The 24903-nt window shown below is 38.5% G+C and overlaps 1 protein-coding gene across 7 annotated transcripts in view; it reads left to right on the top strand.

The window, feature by feature from the left end:
- The window catches only part of LRRC8B (leucine rich repeat containing 8 VRAC subunit B), a 95085-nt gene that overhangs the window by 16657 nt on the left and 53525 nt on the right, over window positions 1-24903 (top strand). For 2 of the 7 annotated variants that reach the window (XM_037826690.1, XM_037826684.1), the window contains exons 2-4: window positions 12655-12717; window positions 13764-13890; window positions 23341-23381. The gene's annotated coding sequence lies outside the window, so the exon portion shown is untranslated. The remainder of the gene's footprint in view (window positions 1-12654; window positions 12718-13763; window positions 13891-23340; window positions 23382-24903) is intronic. The other 5 variants (XM_037826686.1, XM_037826685.1, XM_037826689.1 and 2 more) reach the window with 3 other exon arrangements.

The raw sequence follows: 24903 nt of genomic DNA, 5'->3' as shown, positions 1-24903 counted from the left end.
TTACTACTATAACCTATGTCTCAGGCAGCCAACCTCATATACTCTTTTGAACACAAAAGGTTTAAGAATACCAAGAATCAAATGTTCATGCTAATTTTAGCAACTACTCTCTTGATAATTGACAAATGCAGTGTTGAATCTGTGGTTTAAAATTTAAATATGATATATGGATTTTTACTAATATGGGTTAAAATTCTGGAGCTTTTGAAATTTGAAATAAACATAAACTACTCTCATGTACCACAGAGATGGAACTAGACCAAGATCTCCTGGCCCTGAACATGTCTTGTTTTCACACCTTTGGGATTATTTTTAATTTCTTGATTGTATATTCGCTTTGTAGATGAGGGAGTAAAGAGGAGTGTCATCTGTAGGGCAAACTTTTGAACTCTTCTGGCAGAGACCTGAGAGTGGCCTAGCCCTCTGCCTCCATTCAGCTTTCAGGGGGGTCCCTCTATCTCCTGCTTCACCTGAATGACTCCCATACTTCCTTTTATTCAGGCTTGATGTCTCCTGCACAGCAAGATACGACAGTACTTACTATGATTATAATAAAATAATTGTGTAACTATTTGTTTAATCTTTGCCTCTCACACCAAACTATAAATTCCATGTGGCAGGGATGGCATCTCTTTGGGGAGCTCATCAGTTTTATTTACCATTGTTGAGTCTCCAATGCCTAGCTTAGTGCCTGCCATATAATGCCAATAAATATTTGATAAATGATTGAATGCGTGCTTAGTCTGTCGTTCATTCTGTTGTGTTAAGTTACTTTTTATTCCCCTCAAAGATCTCTTTGAAGAGTATTCACATTGATGCTAGTTTACTATTACAGGTTTGCCAGCTGCATGGCTTAGGTAACTCTTTCTGCCTCAATTTTAAATTGGAGAGAAATCTTCATAGGTTTCTTGGGAGCATTAAATAAGCTAATTGATGTAAGGCATTCAGAATCATAATTAATCCTCAGTTACCTTGTGATGAGCACTGGCTTCTATGATTATTGTAATACATTGGGCATATTTTACTACTCCAGCTTCACGACAGCTGCCTATTGGAGTACTGAGTCTTCACACTGAGTTTGTTTTATCTGCTCAGGAGACACAGGGTTAAGGCACACTCCATCTGCTTTGTATTTTGATGATTTATAATTTGTCATTTCAGTTAGCTAGGCTTAAATTGACTTTTTCCTGTTTATTTTTGGGGTAAATTACTGAATGCTGAAAAATTAGGCTCGTATAGTTTTTGATTTAATAGACACAGTACAAACAAATTAGAAGAAATTATAGCTGCCCAGGACCGGATCAGAAAAGTATCTATCATTATTTATAGCTTGAAACTTGTTCAGTTTTCAGTCCCTGAAATTCAAAATTAGTCAGCAAATGGACAAGTAAAAAAAAAAACTGTGGTCTTTCACATTTTTAATTTATATATTGAAGAACGTAGACTTTAACCTTGAAAATCCTTTGATGCTAATGATCATCCTGGCTAATAGTATTCAAGTTGACACACATCTAGTTGGTATAAATCTTCTTTTCATTTGTTAAATGTCTTGGAACACCTTTCATTTTCTGTTGTACATGAGGGGAACAAAGTCAGCAACTCGGTACCTAGATGAGAGATGCTAAGCACTGTACACAAGAAAGATTATTCTAATATCTCATTTTTGAAAAACAACTTAGAAAGTCTCTGTATGTGTGTGTATGTAGGGTAAGATGTAAGGATACATAGTTACCTGGTTTGTGCAGTGTGAGTTTGATGAGATAGGGAAAGGAGAATAGAGAAAAGGAAAGTATTGTTCTGTAATTTGCCCTTCTGAATCTTACCGTGTCTTTCCTCTCCCATGAAATCCTCAGTGATGTTACACATGGCTAAGTCTTATAAAAAGTTCACTCTTAAAATGTTTCCTTTTCTAATGAGATGTGTTGGTACTTTGTTGTCAGTGTGTTGGGAAATTTGAAATGTTCTCTGTGTATTTCTGTGATTTTGACCTGATAATCTCATTTAGATTTACCAGGCTTAGCAGCTGTTGACTGTTGTTGATTTTTATTAATGTCCTTTTTTCTTATGTTGGCCTGGATTATTCAGGATGTTAAAAAATATAAACCTTTCCCCCAACCCCTGTAATATTTATTTACTTGTAAGAAAATTTACAGTAATAATATTTCATCAGGAGGTTCAGATATGCCAAACCTATTTCCAGATTTCTCATGGGACACTAAAGCACCTTTGCAGTCTGGTTTGTAGAAAAGTATTTTCTTAATAAAACCATCTATTATCTTTTCTACTGCAGGAAGAAGAGAACTCAATTCCCTTGTAATTTAAGTGGCATTAGGTATAAGATGATAAATGTTTGTGGTTTGATATTAATTATTCTTTGGCAAAGCAGAGTACAGAGTTGAAGTCAAAAGCTTTGAGAATGCTTTAGGAAAGCATAAACTCAAGATTATAGCTATTTTATTGGAGAATGTTGCAATTTTATTTGATAATATATGCATTATTTTATATATGATATATCTTGCTTCCTTTGTAATCTCTTTTTAGGACTCCTCTCAATTTGTCTGTTTTAATTATAAGACAGTGGTTTTGAGGTCTCAGAGAGAGAATAAATATGCTCTTATATTCCTCTCAGGGTTAGTGCTGTTGGCTCTATCCCATCGGATCTCTAAACTTGTGTACTGCATTCCCTTTTTCCTGTTGAGAGGTTAAATATATTCTCCTCATACATTAAGGATCCTAAGCAATAAGTTTCCTTTTTTTCTAGTCATATGGCCAGTCGTTTCTGTGCTTACAGATAATGATGTGCAACACCAGCATGCTTTGTCAATTACCAAGCATCTTTACATGTATAATCACATTTGATTCTGACAAACCAGCAAGGGGAAAAAAGAAGGAGGTTTGTAGTTAATTCCTGTTTTACTGGATGGGCGAGTTCAGAGAAGTCACACAATATACCCCAAAATGACACACAGACATTAGGGCTGGGACAAGAACACAGGCCTTTAGCTCTGTGCCCAGTGTTCTTCCCGCCTCTTCATACTGCGTCTGCATCCTTTCCTGTGCCATGAGTCATTTCTTGCTTAAGGAATTTGGTCAGTATGCTCCATAAAATTGCAATTCCAAATTTTAATAAACTTTATAAAGCCAAATAGCTGTCCTTTAGTCCTTTGCCTACTAAGCAGTTATTATTGAACTATATGTGTAGTGATCTGTCTACTTTCTAGGCCAGTGATATTGGCAGTGTGCTGTATAAGAGGTAAGGAACAACAGGACAGCAGCAAGAGAGATGTCCCAAGGAGATATATGACTAAGTGACAAGTTATTTGAAACAATGTAGGAGGTGGGATCTGAGCTGAGCCTTGCAAAACAAAATAGGATATGGAGAGATGAAGAAGGGGGCGGAGAGAAAATGTTCGAGCAGTGGTGTGTAGGAAAGAATGTATGCTGTATTGAAATAATTATAAATGAAACGATATGGACAGGATTTGCTTCAAAATAGTCCTGAGCGTGGGTGGGATATAAGTTGCTAATTGTTGAAGCTGGGTATTGGATACATGGGAGTATGTTACTTATTATGTGTTCGACATGTTTCATGACAAAGTTAAAAAAAAAAAAAGGCAAATTATGTGTTCTGGGAACAGTTGGTAGGCTGGACTTTCTGTAACAGAGGGTTTGTTCAAAGGCTTAGTGGGAAGTTACGTTGGAAAGGCAGTCTGGGACAAGATATGGTGATGGATGGGGCTTCATGAATGAACACTGTGGCATCTGGGAGAGTACTGGTGCACACTGGTTCATTGATTGGACTTGACCATGAGTTAAAGATGAGATTGCAGTTCAGCATAGCATCCTCATCAAGGATGGCAGCAACATCACTTTACCATCTACTTAGGTTCTTCCATGTCTAATGTACCACATTCAATTCCGGAAGGCACATTTTAACAGGGTTATTTAGAAACTGAGTTGCAATGATGGGACACTTTAGGAACAGAAGGGCATTATCTCACATCTTAGAAATTCTCCTCTTCTTGGAACATTCCATCAGCTATGGTTGTATACCCAGAAAGGACTTGTTTCCCTCTCTTCCAAGTCTCTTCTGCTCCTTTCCAGTCTCTTGGGACCTGAGAATGGGCAGTAAAAGAAAACTAAAATCATTACTATGATTTCCTAGTGAATGAAGGTACGTTTTCAAGATGGCAACTAATTTAACCTCCTGGAAATGGACTTTTAACAGCAGCCTGAGTTATATGCAGAAAGCAGGACTGAACCATTTAGAAAGCCCAACACTTTGATATAGCTTTTTGAAGCAAAGTTGCCTCTGCCTTCTTGCCTTAAATGTTTCTCTAACTTCTTAGGAAAAAGAGGAAAGAGTGGCACATTAGAGAAATTTGGATACTTGATTATATTAAGTAATTGTTCATTTTTAGGTGTTGTTCAGTGGTATGCTGGAGCTGACACAAAAACAAAATTGCAAGAGCTGATTGTTAAATTTCCAGGAATTTTGCAAGCTGGTTGTTAAACATGACCATTAAAAAAATAAATTATATAAACTTAAAATTAAAGTATTAAAAAGTAATGCTCAAAACTCATCACTTCTGTGATGGTTTGAAGTGGTATGTACTCCAGAAAAGTATGTTCTTAAAGTTAATCTAGTCCTGTGGATGTAGACCCATTTTAAGTAGAATCTTTTGGTGAGTAGGATGTTAAGTTACGATGAGTTAACCTTATTCAGGGTGGGCCTTCATCCTTTTATTGGAGTCCTTTATATGAGAATGAAATTCAGTAAAGAGACAGCCACGGAAACAAGAATCTGAGAGCAACAAAACATGGAAAAGAAAGTAGAGACTAACAGATACCACCATGTGCTTTGACATGTGGCAGAGGAGTCCAGGATCAAAAGCAGCCAGCCTTCAGGAAGAAGGTTGTATCGTCTCAATGATGCCTTGATTTGAACATTTTCATAGCTTCAGAACTGTAAGCTTGTAAGCTGATAAATTCCCATTACTGAGTTCCAGAGTAGCACCAGTCACACAAGGTCTGCTAAATCTACAGGGACTGTGCATTTGGTGAAACCGGGAGTCTGCATTCTGAATCAGTGAGTGAGTTGGCTGAAAGTCCCTCGGCCACGCTGTGGTGTGGGGAAGCAGTGGGTTGGCATTTGGAGACAGACTAGTTCTTTAAAAAACAAAAAAAAAAGAAGCCCGGGAGCAGCTGCAGATACGACGGGGAGAGCCCCGCAGTGAAGCATGGTGGGAGCAGGCTGGACTAACGCCTCGGTGTCTGGCTTGGAGGATGCCCCTTCCCACACCCGCTGCTGACTGTCTCAGGCCCAGGGGAGCAAAGGGGAGCCAAAAGGAGAAAGACCGCACGACTTGCAGCCATCTCCCCAGCGGGCGGGGGACACTCCTGCTGGGCCCACAGCCTAGAGTCACACCGGGAAGCCCAGTGTGACGGGGAGTCTTTCCTGCAGCACCGCGCACACACCACAGTGTCAGCTGTGGACAGTGGCCTTTAATACACCCATGGCTGATTGTCCCGAAGCTGGGAGGGCGGTGCTGTGTGGAAAGGGGGAAGTTAACGTGCCCCATTCAACCATCTTTGAAGCGGGCTGGGAACACCCCTACACAGCCCAGCATCCCAGGGCTTCCCTGGAGGCCGGCACACACTTGTGACGTGGCACGGCCCTCCCTCCCTCAGCAGAGGTCCTGGAAGAGCACAGCAGGGAAGGAGGAACCACTTGGAAATCCCAGGGAACCTACGCCAATACCAAGGACTTGTGGGTCAGCAGCAGAGAACAGCCTTAAATCTCTGGGAACACCTGGGAGGTTTGATTATTAAAACTGCCCTTCCGCCATAACTGCTCAGACACATGCCGCTCATTCAGGGTGGACAGCACCAACAACACACCCAAATTAAGTGCACCAATTGGACCCCACAAGAGTCAGATCCCACACACCACAAAGACATAGTTGGGGAGAACTGACTTGAGGGGAATAGGTGACTCACAGACGCCATCTGCTGGTTAGATAGAGAAACTGTACAGCACCAAGCTGCAGTTCTGACATATTAGAGCTCAAGTAAAGCAAATGCCAAGAGGCCAAAAACAACAGAAAATGTTAAAGCATATGATAAAACCAGATGATATGGAGAACCCAAACCCAAACACCCAAATCAAAAGATCAGAAGACACACAGTACTTGGTGCAATTAATCAAAGAACTACAGACAGGCAATGAGAGCATGGCACAGGATATAAAGGACATGAAGAAGAGCATGGCACAGGATATAAAAGACGTGAAGAAGACCCTAGAAGAGCATAAAGAAGAAATTGCAAGAGTAAATAAAAAAAATAGAAGATCTTATGGAAATTAAAGAAACTATAGGCCAAATTAAAAAGATTCTGGATACTCATAATACAAGATTAGAGGAAGCTGAACAACAACTCAGCCTCCTCGAGGACCACAGAACAGAAAATGAAAGAACAAAAGAAAGAATGGGAAAAAAAATTGAAATGGATCTCAGGGATACGATAGATAAAATAAAACGTCCAAATTTAAGACTCATTGGTGTCCCAGAAGGGGAAGAGAAGGGTAAAGGTTTAGAAAGACTATGCAAAGAAATTTTGGGGGCAAACTTCCCAAACCTTCTACACAATATAAATACACAAAGCATAAATGCCCAGCGAACTCCAAATAGAATAAATCCAAATAAACCCACTCCAAGACATATTCTGATCAGACTGTCAAATACTGAAGAGAAAGAGCAAGTTCTGAAAGCAGCAAAAGAAAAGCAATTCACCACATACAAAGGAAACAACATAAGACTAAGTAGTGACTACTCAGCAGCCACCATGGAGGCAAGAAGGCAGTGGCATGACATATTTAAAATTCTGAGAGAGAAAAATTTCCAACCAAGAATACTTTATCCAGCAAAACTCTCCTTCAAATTGAGGGAGAGCTTAAATTTTTCACAGACAAACAAATGCTGAGAGATTTTGCTAATAAAAGACCTGCCCTGCTTCAGATACTAAAGGGAGCCCTACTGACAGAGAAACAAAGAAAGGAGAGAGAAATATAGAAAATTTTAACAGGCATATATAGAATATTACATCCCAGGTCACCAGGACACACATTCTTCTCTAGTGATCACGGATCTTTCTCCAGAATGGACCATATGCTGGGACATAAAAACAAGCCTCAATAAATTAAAAAAAAAAATTGAATTTGTTCAAAGCACATTCTCTGACCACAATGGAATACAAATAGAAGTCAATAATCATCAGAGACTTGGAGAATTCACAGGCACCTTGAGGATAAAAATGAGGGGGAGATAAAGCATTCCTGGATAATCAAAAGCTGAGGGACTTCATCACCAGTAATCAGTCCTATAAGAAATGCTAAAGGGAGTTGAGCAGGCTGAAAGGAAGGGACACTATAACAATTGACTGAAACTACATGAAGAAATAAAGATTTCCAGTAAAGATCACATGCTAAATATAAATACCAATACTACTGTATTTTTGATTTATAACTCCACTATTTACTTCCTACAGGATCTAAAATACATAAACTGTAATGATAAATCAGTGGTTTTGGACTCAATGTAAAATATGTAATTTTTGACAAGAACTGCATAAAGGTGAGGGAATGATGGAGTATAGGAACGTAGTTTATGTGTCCTATTGAAGTTAAGTTGGTATCAAAGAAAACAAGATTGTTATAGATTTAAGATGTTAAATTTAAGCCCCACGGTAAACATAAAGAAAGTGTCAGAGAATATGACCATAGAGATGAAAAGTAGAGTAGGGATTCCGAGAAGTGGGGGAAGGGGCAAAGGGGAGTTAAGAAAGGAGAGTAGGGTTTCTGTTTGGGGTGAAGGGAAACTTCTAGAAATGGATGGTGGGAAGGTGATAGCATTGCAACATTCTAAATATGATTAATCCCACTAATGGAATGCTAGGGAGGGGGTGGAATGGGAAGATTTAGGCTGTATATATGTTTCCACAATTGAAAAAAAAAAAAGTCTAAATAGATGACAATTAATTGCCAAGGATGATCCTGGATGGGATCTGAGGATGGAGGAGAGGAGGCTCAAAGGGACACAGTTGGGACACACACACACAAAAAAAGGAAATATAGAATGTAAACCTTTTATCAATGTTGAATTTCTTGAACTTCTTAGCTGCGCTTAATGAGATTGCATAAAAGAATGTTCTTGTCAATGGGAGAGGTATATGTGAATTATATTGTTTGCTCAAAGATACGTGCAGCTTGCTCTCATGTTCAGAGGACAGAGCAATAGATGATGGATGATAGGGAGGGAGGGAGGGAGGGAAAGAGAAATGGTGTGACAGGATGTTAAAGGTGGTGGATTGTGGTATCGGGGGAGGGGGGTCGGGGAATGATGGAGTTCTATGTATGGGGTTTGTACTGTTTTTGCAACTCTTCCTGTAAGATTGAATTTATTTCAAAATAAAATTTATAAAAAAGAAAATTCCCATTAATAAAAGGCAACCCATTTTATGATATCTGCTTTTGGCAGCCTTGCAAACTAGAACAGATTTTGGTACTGGTGGGGTGGGGTGCTGTGATTGCAAATAACCAAAAATGTGGGAAAGGCTTTATAAATGGGTAAGGTGTGGATTCTGAAAGAAGAGTGATGTTCTTGATAGAAAAGGGTGTTGGTAGAAATATGGACATTAAGGTGCTTCCAGTGAGGCCGCAGAAATGATGAAGGTGTCATTGCAAACTGGAAGGAAGATATTCCTTATTTTAAAGTGGCAGAGAACTTGGCAAAATTAAGTACCGATGTTGGAATGGAAGGCAGAATTTTAAAGTAATGAGCTTGGATATTTAGCTGTGGAGATTTCCAAACTAAATGTGGAAAACGTGACCTGGCTTCTCCTTGCAGCTTATAATAAAATCTGAGAGGAAAGGGATAATCTGAGAACTGAACTCCTGGGTACAAAAAAACTAGAAATTGATGGATCGGAAAATTCTGAGCTTCCAGAAAACAAGTCCCTAGAGAACAGTGCTCCATGAGAGAGTTTAACTGAACATGGAACCAGTCAGCCATTTCAGGTACAAGTCAGGATTGGAAATGCAGTTATCCAGAAAGGATTTGTGGAAAATTCTATTGTCTGATGGTTTGGTCCCCAGTATACTACATGCAAAACCAACAAGTTTTTCGCATGATCTGTGTGAACGGAACCACTGTCAACCTAGACTAAAAGGGACAGAAAAGGGATAGTTTGAAGGCAAAATGACTTCAAAGGCAGAACCATGGAAGCTGAGGTCTGGGCTGAAGACATCTTCTTGGGCCAAGAGAGTGGGCCTACCCATGTATGTGGGAAAGGTTGAATATGCCCTAGAGTTGGAGAGGGCAGGTCTTCCACATTTGTTCAGGAAGAGTGCTACCACCCCAATGTTTTCAGATGCCTGGGGGAATGCAGAGAGTCTGGCCACCGTCCCAATGCTTGACAAGGGTGGAGCCAAGAGCCTGGCCATTACCCAATGCTTGAAGATGTTGAAGCCTTCACCCTGGTGTTTGGGGAGAGCATGCCACTGTACAAGCATTGGAAAGGGTGGGGTTGCCACTCCATCAGGCCATGAGGTCAAAGTAACGTTTTATAGATGACTCTCAGACCTTGAAATCTAATGGAGTATATCCTGTAGGGTTTTGGAATTGTTTGGGACCTGTGACCCATGTTTTCCTTCCAATTTCTCCCTATAGAGGAAAGCTAATAATTTCCTATTACTAAAAACCAACCCATTTTATGATATCTGATTTTGGCAGCCTAGCAAACTAGAACAACTTCCTAATGATTTTACTATAATTTGCTATTATCTAGGTGCTTAAGGTTGTTTATGTCTCACGTATCTGCACAGTGGAAGTACTGTGTGATGGTATGCCACACATCTCAACTCCAGTTTCAGTGACATCATGATAATAGCTTGAAATCAGCCATGGTGGGAATATTTATACCAGGAAATTGGCAAAGACTACAAATCAGAACTTTTTTTTCAGAGAGGTGCTGGTGGTTAAACATCTACCAGCACTCCCACAAAGTATGAATATGATGCTGTGGTTACATTTAAAGACTCCTTATCTTTTAGATATGCATACTGAAAAGCATACAGATGAAATATGAAATATGATCCAGAAGGGGTGGGAATCATGATCATTGTATCAGAGTGATGGGTACATCGATTTCATTGAACCATTCTTTCTACTTTTTATATGTTTGAAATTTTCCATAATAAAAGTTAAAAATAAAAATTAAGGAATATTACAACGAAAAGAAGTTGCCAAAACTCAGTAGACTTAGATGAAGATACAATCTGGTACCTGTCTGTCCTTCAAACTTTGATGCCATTTCTCTGATAAAATTGTATTCTCTTAATTTTAGAGCCTTTAGTTTTGTTACTGTTTTACATAGGTCATTGAATTTAAATATCTGTTTCTCATTGAATAAAATCAAGAAATCACTATTTGCAGTTTAACCTACCCATAAGGACAAAGGGGTCCAAAAGAGCCCTCCCTGGGTTACTGAAAGGCTCTCTGTTCACAGTGGAGGGAAAATGCATTTGTTGGATTGCAATCTTGTTTGCAGGACCAGTTGTACAAAAAGGGAAAATGAATCAAGTTACTGCTCACCGGGCTACTTGGGGCTACATGACAGCTGTGTACCCTTTAGATTTATTTTCAGTCTAGCTGATTTGAGTCATTGCCCAAGAAAGGAGTGCTGTCAAGTGAGTCGTCTTCTGTGCAGATGACAGAAGCGTTTTTAAGTATTGCCTTGGTGATACCATTGTGTTTGCTACTGATGGCCTATGAATTAAATTAGACCCAATCTGATAACTTAAAAGTTGTAGCCTACATTATACATTGACTACCTTTTCAGAGAGTACAAAAGGGCAGTTTTTTCCTAACATATGTTTAAACATGTATTAAATAGAAATGTTGATTGCAAAGTAGCATGAACTTGCTTAAAATGCCTCTTTTATTCCCTAAGTTTGGAGCTCTTTTGTTCTTATTCTTAATATGAATTTGGAGTAAGGGAATAGTTTCTTCTTGGATTTGGTTGTATAATGATTCATATGGACTAAATCCAGTTGACCAGGAAAAAATTTACGTTGAGTAATGAATGCAAGTCGTTGCTGTGATTATCCCGTAAAACAGGGTAGTGAGAAAATTATGAGATGTTCTAACGGGGACAGGGAAGGACAATAGGAACCTGAAGGGGAAATATTCCATAAAACTGACTTGTAATTTTAAGTTCTGTGTGTCTCTGTGTCAAGATAGAGGCTCAGACCATTCTCTAGGATTCCTCCTCTCCCCCTCCACACGCACACAAAGTCAAAATGTCAAGCAGTGAAAACAACAGATGTCCAACTCATGTATTTCTAGGGTCAGAAATATTACAAGTGGGCCTGGGCTGAAACAGATGCTGCAAATAAGAATTGAGATCACAGAAGTCAGAAGTCAGAATAGAACAGATAGGAAAAGAGTCTTAATTCCTCCTCACAGGGCAGCTAGGGAGAGAAATCACCTGGAGGACCTTGGAATCTTGTAACACTTGGCTGCAGCCTCCCTCAGGTTAATTCTTTTGTACTAATTAATAACCACCTATGCCCTGCAGGGTCCCATCACAATATATGTCTTTATAGAATTTCTTTAGGGTATGTAAATGAAAGTCATGTTTAGAAATTAAACTGGGCTGTGGAGTTTGAGACCTGAGTGCTAAGGAAAAACAAATAAGTTCTTGAAGTATAATAATCACAGGATTGTGATTTATTCACTTAAATATTTATTGAACGCCTACCATCTGGGCTAAGTGCTGAGGATATGTTGGTGAACCCTAGAGATGAAATCTCTGTGCAACCAGAGCTTACTGTCTTGTGAATGAAGACAGACAATAGACAAAATAAATATATGGTACATTGAAAGAAGGTAAATTCAGTGGGAAAAGAATGAAACAGGAACAATTCTTTAAAACTAGGTTCCCCAAAGACACAGTTGCAATTTTGCCAAAACTATCAGAGACTTGATATTTATAAAAATATAAAACTTTCAACATCTGAAATTCTCTCACATTTCTTTAAACCCTGTTGATAAGCTAAGTATTTTCACTATTTCTATAGTCAGTAAATTTAGAGCAGAAAATCAAGTTCAAGTAGCTTGGAAGAGGTTGCTCCTTTTTCACACTGAAGTGAAATGAAAAACTTTGTTAGAGAGTTGGTCGTTCATGATGAGGAAGACAATGAAGGCAAGTAAACACACCTATGATAGACTGGAAGTTATTTAAGAACAAAATTTCTTTGATTGACTCCAATTCTGTTCACCTCCAGTTTGATAGACAAGTAGAAGCCGTTCAAAGTGTGTGTGTGAGTTAAACTTATACACTTTATATCTTAGCCTCAACTCAGTTGTCTTCATAAGAAATGAAATTGTCCCATCTGTAAATAGAAATACTCAGAAGGAAGGTATTAAATGAGTTCCTTTACATGGGAGATGAACTAAACTTTTATTTAGTTCTTTATTTTAAATACCTTATTTTTTCCCAAATTACCATGTATAGACCTTTAAACCCAACATTGTCAGGATCTGTGGTAGAACTGAACAATCTAACAAACTCATTCATATTATCTCTTTTCCCCAGGGCTCCAGTTTGTACCTCCAACTGCCTCCTAGGCATCGCCGTAGCCATCTGGATAGCCCACAGGTACTACAAACTCAGTCTTTTTAAAGCCACACTCTTCCCGCTTCTCCACTAACCTGTTTTCACCATTAACCCTATGGCAAAAGTAGGATTGTCACTTGGCCTTGAGTCCTGCCTCCCGTTAGCATCTAGTCCGACACCTAAAGAACCCTAAAATATTTACAGCACCTGCTTGAAAGTGCCTGAAGGTGGTGGTAGTGTGTTTGCTTTTATCCCCTCTTCTCATATCCAGTCACATCTTAGTTGAAGCTGCCTTCCTTGTTTATTCCCTGCTCTCCTCCCTACATACATCATTTTCCCCCTTCTAATCCATCCTTCCTGCTGCCACCAAAGTGGTTGTTCTAAGCTAGTGTCCCAATAATGTCACTCCCTTACATAAAAGCCTTCATTGACTCCATAGCCTGGTGTTCATGTCCCTTTATGATCGGGACCCAATGGCTTTTTCATCTCACCATTCTTAGCTTTCCTACCAGGTTCACCTTTGAGAGCACTCTCAAGCAAAACTTAGCTATCCTAACACCATTAATAAAAGTTTAAAGGCTTAATTATGTTATTAGCCTTGATTTGAAGTGAAAGAGCAAAATTCACCAAATTGCTCATTGATCTTCCTTATTTTGGATATCAGCTAGAACTATATGATAGAGTTCTTTATCAGCCCAACTTCACTCCTTTCCTTTCCCCTCTGTCTCCCATCAGCCAATATTCATCATATTTTCTCTCATAGTACCACTTAAATTCTGTAATTCCTTTTTAATTTTCACTGTCACTTACTTGTTCTGGGTCCTCCTTACTTTGTTACTGAATTACTGCAGTAGAGTCCTACCTGGTTTCTTACCCTTGCCTTGATTCTGTCTCCCCTCCATGCTTCTTGCCCTAGTGTATCTTCTACCAGGTTAATTTTCATAATCATTGCTTGCAGTCTGTTTTAGAATCTATAATGGTTGTCCTTTATGAGTCAAGTCAGTCCATACTGTTCATTCTGGAATTTAAAGACCGAAATGGCCTAGCTACCTCATTTATTTGTGCATCCATCTCCCTCCCTCCTGCAGTGAAGATTCTCACCTCAGTGGTACCGGCTGTTTGATTACCTCACTTACGACTTCTGCTGCTCTTGCCCTTCCCCAACTGGAGTGTGTCTTTCTGATCCAGTTCCTGCCTATCTGCAAAAGCTTAGATGTGAGTCCTCCATGATGATTTCTCCATTCCCTCAACTATAGCTGTTAACCTTAGTGAGAGGCAGTTTTGCATGGTGTGAAAAAACATAATGTGTGGTGTCAGGGGTATGGATTCAAGCTCTTGCTACTAGCCATGTGACTTAGCTTATTTTTTCCTCTCTGAGCCAATGTCCTTATAAAATGCACAATTTAAATGACTATTAAGCATTTAAGCATTATACAGATGTTAAGGGTTTTTCCAACTCTCCAATACATTCTTGATTGTATATTTTCCTGTCCCTATTCACTTTGCATGTATTTCCCATCTTCCTGACTTTTTATGCATATCAGCAGTGTGTTGGCTTTGTCTATGGAGTAGCACTGATATTTGCATTTGCATTGTGTTTGTGCAGTGTCTGATATGGGGTACCTGATCACTTGCTGAAATCATGGGTAGTTCAGAAACTGTCTTATTATTTATTTATATTGCTAGGAAATGTTTATAAAAATATTGCATTGGATATAATATTAAATTTACTCAAATTATGCTTAAAATTTGAAATAAGAATAAAGAATAATAATCAATGAGAATTCATTTTACTTGGTGCATGGGACATGTAGCCCTCTCTCAACCGTACCCAAACTCCTAGAAATAAGGGATATGGTAGTCGAGTGCAGGAAATTATGATTCTGTTTAGTGTACTCATCTTAGAAGGAATATATAAACTGTAGCAAGTTCTGTTTGATAACACCATCTTTGGACAATAAGAATAATCATTTGGTATTTATTATAAACTTTAGTATGTCTAGGTCACTGAATCTTAGTACTCAGTAAAAAAAAACAAAATAATCAAACAGTGAAACATGGTTCCTGTTTTTAGAGAGTTTAGAATTTACAGTAGAAGAAAAGAAAGGCAGTAACCTCAGCAAAACAATTAGGACAGGATTTGTTTGTTACCTTAGAAGTAAAAGGTATGTTTTCTCAAAAGTGAATCATTAGAGACTGCAAGTGTTTCATTTCAGAGCAGATTTACTAGCATGAAAATGATAGCTTAGCCCCGTTCTCCATTCACCAGGAAGGCTGGGTGGTTTCTCGCATTTCAGATGAGCCAGCCTGGCTACAGGAAAAGACATTTGCATAGAAGATTGGAGAAATTGCCAAACGATAAAATGAACACTTATGCTTTAGAAATTTCTCTTATTACTATTTTAATGAAATTGATGTTTGCAAGGAAATGGATAACTTAAATGAAATTTTAATAGTGTCTCAGTTAATTCCAGTCGTATTCTTTCATTTTACTTTGCTTTCACAATGTGTTCATATTTGGTTTCACTTCCTGGTTTGTACACACATGCCTCTTGCTGGGAAATGTTTAAGTAAAATGTTTATGAGAGAAGAATATTGTTTTACAATGAATGAAAGTGTTTTCATTTGATTTAGTTCATGTAGTAATTTTTATAGAAATAAGATTTCTTATCCCTAACTGGTAAATCAGTTGCTTAAAGAAAACAAAACCCTTTTTAAAAAACTTTCTTTGTACTGAAGTTAATTAAATTACCTCGTGGCAAAGTCTTATTAAGAACCAGTTGTTAAACAAACGAAATGTTAGTCCATAATTTGAGTACTTGTAACTTGATTTCAAACAGAGGTTTGATTGCATGCTGAGTGACGTTAATGGTTGATAATTGTTCAAAAGAAGGGCCCACTAATATTCTTAATCTGATGATCTTCTTAAGGTTTGTTTAACATGGCCAATAGTATATCTGGCACCCTTCTGTGTATGTGTTTTAAATGATTGTTCCTGTGCATTGCATGAAGTATTTGCCTATTAATTTTAAAATAATACGCAAAGGCATATATTTCCACAAAAGTACTTGGGTACCATCTTGTCTGCAAAAAGAAACAAACCCAATTTATTTCTCTTCTGAAAAAGTCTATTAAGAGTCTCAGGAAAAGCCTGCCCCCTCAAAATCTAATTGCTGTCCAGTTACATAATTTTGAATGGCCAATCTGAAAGTTCATTTTTTAAAAAGCATAACTATAGCTCTACTTGGGATTTTAATTTTTAAGTCTGTTTTTGTTTTATTTCACAGGCAATCTGATATATTCTCTTAAATAGAAGTAGGTTTCCTTTTTTCAATCCCAAACCCCCTCCAAAGAATTCTCCCTACTGTTATCAAATGAATTTCCCTAACATATATTAGTATATCCCTAAGTGTATTTTTTTTCATCATTCTCCTGCTCAACTACCATCAGTGACTTCCTACTACCTATGTGGTGACATCAAAACTCCTTTCTGCTCTTTTAAGAAATATTTGGCTATTAATTGTAAAAGTGGTATTTTTAGCCCAAAGCACTAATTTCTTAGGGCCTGTTAAATGTTGGGCGTGGGTTATGTCATGAAAAATTCGAGGCTTTCCTTAATATTTGACCCTAATTTACCTCCCATTAAAAAATTCCACTCCATCCATGTATGTCTCTTTACTAACTCCTTAAATTGACCTTGGCTTCTTTGTACCTTCTTTATTTGTTCCTCCATTCTTCCACTTAAAGTATTATGTGCCCTATTACTAGCCCAACCTGCCCCCCATCATCCTTCACTTCCCACCTGTGCAAATTCTGTGAGAAATTAAGAATTAACAAATGATTATGATTACTGAATCATTATATGGATGTTTTTATTTCTGAATTGTAGAATAGGAAGAAGTTAATACCTGAAATTACTGAAACTCAACCAGTCTCACTCTTGTTTATACTTTCTATGGTAATGGTTATTCCAGCCTGTTCTCAGCCCTGTGTGTACTTACTGTTTTAATGGCAACAACTCCATCCCCCCCTTGTTTGAATGCATAAAAACCCTGAACTCCTTAGACTTGGAGAGACAGACTTTTGGGCCGATAGGCCATCTGCTCTCTTGCTTCGTGTAGCATTAAACTCTTTCTCTCTTTGAAACCCCTGTGTCATGGATTGGCTGTTTAAGCACATCAGGCAGAGAACCCACTGCTTTTGTCTGATATCAATTCTATTCATCTTTCTTGGCCTGATTCATAACTCCTGTGCAATATATTGCCTTAAGATGCAACAAATGCGTGATCCATTTGTTTGATTTTTCTTGTATTCATGCCTTATTTCACCAAAGCATAAGTTCCTTTTCAGGGTCAGGTCTCAATATGTTATCTTTTTATCCCCTGCAGCATCAGGAGAAATACTTGACACCAAGCAGAAGTTAGGTCATGGTTGTTGAGGATGCATGGTATCAGAGTAGATCTAAGAAGAGACATTCCTCCTGCCCTTTCTTCTCTTGGTAGCCCATCTCTGGCCATGACAGGGGTTGGTGGTACACGAGTCCCTCTTCGTTTCTACTTTTGTTCAACTAACAAACTGTATTGTTGTCTTCCTTGAATGGATAAGACTCTCCACAAGAAAACAGATGGAATGGTGTCAAATATAAATAGAAAAATATTATTTCTTGTATGTGGATTAGGCAAGAGACAAAGAAAAAAAAAAGAAAAGAAACCGTTAGCTTTCTTGGCACAGCCTTTCTGCCTTTCAAATTTGGTTGCTAAGAAATAACTTCAGATTCATTCACTGTACATAAAGGAGAAATACTTGGGTCACTGGCTGGGAGACTTTGCATGTGTGCATCTGAAAAAGCCCCACCCTTATTCAGAAGCCACGTGTTAAGGCTCCAGATGGGGAATGTAACTTCTGTCTCCTGGGAGGTCACCAAAACTCTAAAATTCCCAGAGAGGACATGGTTTTCTCCCCTCTGCTAGCACCAAATGTATCTGCAGAATCCTGCTGAGCTCTGAAGCCAAACGCCAACCCATCATGCAGAAACCCTACAAGTTGTCACCTCTAGGATGTGGTCATTTGACCTGATTCTTATTAGTTATTTGTGGGTTCTTTTAGAAGCCTTATCTTACTCTCTTGTCAGTGTACCCAGAGCTGCCTCAAATTATTCTTAATGCCCTGGCTGAGCTAAAACTCTTTCCTACTGGTAGAGCTTGCATGGGGTCTTTAGTCTCTGCTGAAGGATTCAGGAGACTTGGCATGTCAAATGGAATTTGGCAAATTGAAGACATGGTGATGTGGAGATTATAAGCAGTTGTGTAGTCTTTGTTCCAAGCAGGCGGGTCTAATTTTAACTCTATTATTTGTTCGATTAATATTTAATAGCAGCTTCTCCATATGTTCAGCTTCTGAACATTGGAATACAATGATGAGCAAAATACGGTAGACACACCTCGTGGAGCTTCTAGTTTAGTGGGAGAGAAATAAGCTTGTAATCAGTTACATGAAGCAGTGTAAATAATAAATGCTATGAAAGGAAGGGAAAGAGAACTGAAAGAGCATGTTTTGAAGGGACTTGGTACAGACGGCCAGGGAAGGAAGATCCCTGAGCAAGTAACAAGTCATTGACTCAGGACATCAGTGACCTAAATGGTGTCCTGCTTTGGCTTTGAAAGTGAGCTTGACCTTCTAAGTGAACTACTTGGCACTGTTTCAAATTGCAACCATTTTGAATAAGAATTGCATGAGATTGTTCTTATGCAGCCCCTTGCTATAGTTATCCTTAATGTAAACCAGGCAATTTTTTTTTTTTTGGCCCCTGCTGAGGTATCAAAAATGGCAACCAGTGATTTTGACCACCAGCAGCCAATAACCAAGTTGATTTAACAGCAAAGTAAAGATAGATGTTTTGCCTGGAACAATAGATAACATAAAAGCTTGATCTTTTGAAATTGATCTGTTTCTTGCCCAATGCTTTACTTCCCATACCTTCTTCCAGGGAAAGTGGGAGTGGAAAGAGATAAGCTCTGTTGGCTGACTGGGATGTTTTCAAAGGCCTCCTCTAGGTTGGGCAGATAGGCATGGCTGCACGTCATTGGCACTCTGAGCCAGAGATTGTTGGTGTGGTTATTTTGCTTTGTTTTTCCTTTTCTTTTTCTGTTTCTTAAATCTCCAATTGACATAACTGGTCAATTATTGAAAGGTAGATTAGGAGAGGAATTTTGTACTCAGATTGTGTGTCTTCTCACAGTGGAAGAGTCTACTGCAATTCTGTGTTTCGGCCACAAATGAACCCCTGGGCCACTTGAAAAGTTCTGTTTGACTTTGTAGTAGGACTTAAATGTTAGGCTATGTCAGTGACCTTGCAATACTTGCTGTTTTGTTTCCTTGGAACCAAATTAGTGTAAATAAAGCTCACATCATAGTTTGTTTTGTTTCAATCTAAGATAATGTTCCAAGGCCAAAGGCACCCTCTCTTCAAATCAGTTTACTGTCAAAAGAATTGACTTTCTTTATGAGTTCCCCCTTAAATTTATGTGCCACTTTAATGATTTCAAAGTGCTTCTACCATATATCTTTTGCCACTAATATTAAATCTTACTTAGAGCCAGTACAGTTATCCCTATTTTAAAGCTGAAGAGTTGGTGGCCTGAATTGGATGAATGAAATGCTTAAGCCCATGCAGATGGTGATGGAAGCAGGCCTGGGACTCATTCCAGGGCCCATTTCCCCACGCTGTTACCATGGAAAACCAGCTCCTACCCTCTCACTCTCACTAGTGGTGGGAGTGGAGAAGAGAGGCAGTGTGTCTTTTATGCTGTCCTTGAGAGAACAAAAGATATAAAATAAATAAATAAATTGGGTGGTTTGCACTTACCTAAGGCAGCTCCAGAACATCTACAGGTCAAAACATCAATAAGTGGGATGATACTCCTATATGACCTGAGTTGATTGTCATAGCCACCAATGCTACTGATCAGGAAGTAGAATAAAACTCCTGACCAAAAATACCAAGTGTCTGGGAACATAGACAGCAGTGGCACATAGATAGAAACTGAGATAGATGCTTTTAAAAATCCCTTCCCCTAAAAGGAGTGGCCAGAATTGCATCTGAGTCCATGACACAGCCCATGAAAACATGGGCTGAAGTTAGAGGCATCCATAGCCTTATATATGAGATTCAATGAGTCCTACAACAATCCACACGTTGAAGCATCCTTTCTTCCTATTGTAGCTATTCTCAAGTGATCAGTGATCAAAGTGATGATAGAGCATTTTATTTGGGCCACCAAGGTTTAAAGATCAAAATACTTTCCTGGGAAGGAAATAACAAGAGCCAAGAGAAGCAGAAACAAAGAGAAGATGGATAGCACTGGCTTCCATCACTTTCCTTACCAGATCTTCCCCACTCCTCTCTGAGACACCATTCTGACTTTATTGTAACCAAAAGCCAAAGCAGGAGGCAATATGTTTTAGAAAGAGCTCTCTGGATACAGTATGGAAATAAGACTTAAAGAGGTCAGGAGAAGAGGCTATTTCAGTGGTCCTATCAAAAGATGAAGGGCTTGACCCAAGGCAGGGATAGTGGGGATGTAAAAGAAGTCTAAAAAGAGAACCGTTTGATTTGGGGAAATAGAGGATAAAGGTTTTGGGGTTAGGTGCCTGAGCAACTTGATGTTGCTATCAACCTGAAATTTAGGGACCCAGGAAGAACAGGCTTGGGGGTGGTGGTGGGGGAAATTGTATATTCAGTTTGGGATAAGCTGAGTTTGAGATGTGTTTGTATGACTCAATATATAGCCAGAAAGAAGTTGAAGAGATGATTCTGATTCTGAGGCTTAGGGTTAGGGAGCTGGACTCACCAGGTCCCTTTAAAGTCCTTTACACAGAAATGGTGCATGAAACTATAAGATGTCATATGTGTGAACAGAGAAGCCACAGGCCAGGGTGAATCCCATTGCCTCAGGAGTAGTTTAGTATTAGAACCCCTCCGTGATCTGTGATTCTTAGTTACCTTTTTACCTTCAATTAAAATCAGTGCGTTCCTTATAAGCTTGACCTAATGACCTTCTTTTCATGCTGCTACTACGTCTTACTCCCTTTCCAGTGAAAACAGTTCATTAGTTTCCAGTTGTAGACCACTCAGTGTAGTGATTGTGTGTGTGTGTGTGTGTGTGTGTGTGTGTGTGTGTGTTTTAAAACTCCTTTTCTTTAAAGCCCTGCTCAATTCTCACCACTCCAGAGGAGTCTTTCCAGCTCCAGCCACAAGGAATCAACTCTTAAGATAGTAGATTGTTAAAACTGGAAGTGTCTGTTGGCCATTTGATTCTCTCTCTAACATCACTTATGAAGACACTCAAGCCAAGTGAGGTGAAATGATTTACCCAATGTAGCTGTCAGTTAGATGTAAAGTCAGGAGTAGAAACTGGGACGCCTAATGCCCAGCCAGGTGTTCTTTCTGTTAGCTCAAGCTGCCTCATAATCTTGATCCTATATGCCAGAGTTTTGGTTACTTTTTCATTTAAACATCCAATCAACTACTGTATTCCCTTTACACAGTAGTATATTCCTGTGAATTGATTGTGATAAATGCACAACTTTGTGATTGTACTGACAGCCACTGATAGTGTACTTTGGATGGATTGTATGGTATGTGAATAACACTGTTTTTAAAAAAAATAGCCCTGTGGAGATGAAGAACAGCTATTTCTCTATTATTAAATTAACCCTCATTTTGATATTGCTTACTGCCTTTATCCACTGGACATTTCAACCCCATGTATCCGGATACTGGGAAGTAATGACAGCCCTACAAAAACTGAGTTTGTTGTTATAAAAATCTCAGGGAATTCTTTTTTTTTTTTTTTTTTTTTCTGGTGCAGGCAGCTAACAAGTATGCATGTTATCACTAAGGCAAAGGATTTCATTGCTTTACTTTAGCCACTCCTAACACACACACAATCTTTCTGTACTGCCACCCCACCCCTATCTCCCCTCTCCATCCCCATTTCACATATCCTATTAGACTGCCCTTGTTGCCTTCTGGTGGACTGAGCTCTTAATAAAAGCAGATTAACAAGAGGATCAGATACTTTCCAGATCCTTCTGAAGTCATTAGTGAATTTTGTAAACATGTAGGTGCTTCAGTATTATCTTAGAAAAGAATGATCTCACGTGAGCTTACCTCTAGGGTTAATAGAAGATTTTTGCATGCCTCAGCTCCATATTTAGCTATTTATCTGGTGTAAAAGAAAACCCAAGACTTTTCTGGACAAATTTGGAAGATAATATTATCTCTCCCATACCTTCCTGATTCAAAATGTCAAAGTGATAATTAAATAGTTAGTATTTATTATAGTAACCTATGAAATATGGGCAAAGAAAATTTGACACACTAAAACGTATTTTTGTCTCTTGGTAAATTTTCTGGTACATGGTGGCCCCCACTGTGTATTTAATTTGTGTGATACATTTATGCTCATTTAAAGTAGTCAAAACAGTTCCTGTTTTATATGGCTATAGATTTTAAACCGTAGCCCTTCGCTTGAGTGACCCTGGTTATATCTGACTTTGTAACATGAATCTTGACTGGGAAAATAGGCATTGCATCAAAAAGTGGGGCTTACCTGCACATGTTAATTTTTTTTAGAAAGTTTTCATCACCTGTATTGTTTTGTCTTCACTACACGTTGTCTTCCCTATGGGCCATATGTTAAATGAACTGAGGTGAATTACATTTATGTTTCACAACACTGTCTGGAAGTGGGAGTCATATGATACATTGCAAAATCTGGCATGGGAATCACTAATTTAGGTGGAAAACCAAATCCCTAATATCAAATTGATTTTCTGTTTATAGGATAATATTTTTTTTATCTTTATTTTATTGAGATATATTCACATACCACGCAGTCATACAAAACAAATCGTACTTTCGATTGTTTACAGTACCATTACATAGTTGTACATTCATCACCTAAATCAATCCCTGACACCTTCATTAGCACACACACAAAAATAACAAGAATAATAATTAGAGTGAAAAAGAGCAATTGAAGTAAAAAAGAACACTGGGTACCTTTGTCTGTTTCCTTCCTTCCCCTATTTTTCTACTCATCCATCCATAAACTAGACAAAGTGGAGTGTGGTCCTTATGGCTTTCCCATTCCCATTGTCACCCCTCAAAAGCTACATTTTTATACAACTGTCTTCGAGATTCATGGGTTCTGGGTTGTAGTTTGATAGTTTCAGGTATCCACCACCAGCTACCCCAATTCTTTAGAACCTAAAAAGGGTTGTCTAAAGTGTGCATAAGAGTGCCCACCAGAGTGACCTCTCGGCTCCTTTTGGAATCTCTCTGCCACTGAAGCTTATTTCATTTCCTTTCACATCCCCCTTTTGGTCAAGAAGATGTTCTCCGTCCCACGATGCCGGGTCTGCATTCCTCCCCGGGAGTCATATTCCACGTTGCCAGGGAGATTCACTCCCCTGGGTGTCTGATATAGGATAATATTTTAAAGGCAACTTTTAAAAATTAATTTTTGATAAATCTACTCTGTTAATAAATTACCATTTTGAATGTTTATTTTATACCCACTGCTGTGTATTTGATTTATAGTTATTTAAGTCTTAAAACAACTTCAGCAGGTAGAAACCATTATTATCCCTATTTTACAGATGAGAAAATTGGTACAAGCTTATCTAAAATGAAGCGGATGGTAAGTGACAATGTCATAGAACCTGATCTTAACTATTGTGCCATACCCCCTTCCATGTCTCCCAAATGTTCATCAGGGTTTAAATAAGAAGTTGGCATAACAGTAATTAACATATAGAAGGCATATGACATCCATTTATTAGTTGATTCAGAAAGAATAAGTCACATTTAGGTGATATGGAATTAATTTTAACCACATAGTAGGTATACTGAGAAGAAAAACCATGTAAACCATCATTTAAATACAGATTAAAGTTGGGTTATTCATCTTGTTGTTAAATTGAAGGGTAAATGTTTCTCTATAAGAGGTTGTGCAAGAAAAATGAATCCTTGCTCTGGCCATCTATCATGTCAATCTTAATTACTTAATAGGCAGGATGGAGGAAGCACTAGCTGATTCTGTTTCACTAGATGGAATACTGAAGAATTAAGTTAGAAAAACTATGTAGCTCTGAATTTTAAATTATTGATGTGGCAGTTTGAAACTGTACATACCCCAGAAACATATGTTCTTAAAGTTAATCCATTCCTTCGGGCATGGACCTGTTGTAAATAGGATCTTTTGGTGAGGCTACTAAAGTTAAGGTGTGACTCACCTCATGCAGAGTGGGTCTTAATCTTCTTACTGGAGTCCTGTATAAGAGAATAAAATTCAGATAAAGAGAAAAGGCCACCAAAACAAGAAGCTGAAAACAATGAAACCTGGAGGAGAAAGGAGAGACCAGCAGATGCCACCATGTGCCTTGCCTGGTGGCAGAGGAGTCCAGGATCGCCGGCAGTTGGTCTTTGGGAAGAAAACATCATCTTGATTATATCTCGATATGGACATTTTCACAGCCTGAAAATTATAACCTGTAAGCTAATAAATTCCCATTGTTAAAAGCCAATCCATTTTATGGTATCTGCTTTCGGCAGCCTAGCAAACTAAAACCATTGTGTTTGGTTTCTCTAGATTGTTGTAGGTTTTTAAAAAAAATGAGATGTCACATTCTATATAAAGCTTCTTTTTATATAGCTCATTGGAGAGGCACTATGGCAGATGGTTCTTAGTCAGACCTGATGTGAATTCTGAATTTGCTTTGTGAGTGTGTGGGCAAGTTTTTTAGTTTCTCTGATCCTCAGCTTTCTCACCTTTAAAACAGAGGTAATGAGGTCTGCCTCACTAAGTATGCAATAAATGTTAGCATTCCTCTCTCATCTCCTCCCACCTCCTATTCAACAAATAATTATTGAGAATTTATTATGTTCCAGGTACACACTGAACTCGGCTAAGAGCTCAAAGGTGCGTGAGGCAGGAAGGTACCGAACTAGGTGTTTATGATACAGTTTGATAAAAGTATAATGGAGCTGTTAGCATTCCCTAAGTGCTGAAGAGGCATGAGATATTTGTTTGGGGTGCCTAATGGGATATCTGTATTCACTTTAAACATTGTTTCTGTTTAAAGGTCTTTTAATGCTTGATGAATGTTAAACCTTTGTATTTTATGGACAGAAAAATTAGCTCAATCTCAAACTATGCTGAT

Source organism: Choloepus didactylus, chromosome 2, assembly GCF_015220235.1.
Source record: "Choloepus didactylus isolate mChoDid1 chromosome 2, mChoDid1.pri, whole genome shotgun sequence".
Lineage (NCBI taxonomy): Eukaryota > Metazoa > Chordata > Mammalia > Pilosa > Megalonychidae > Choloepus > Choloepus didactylus.
This window is presented reverse-complemented; position numbering and strand designations above follow the sequence as displayed.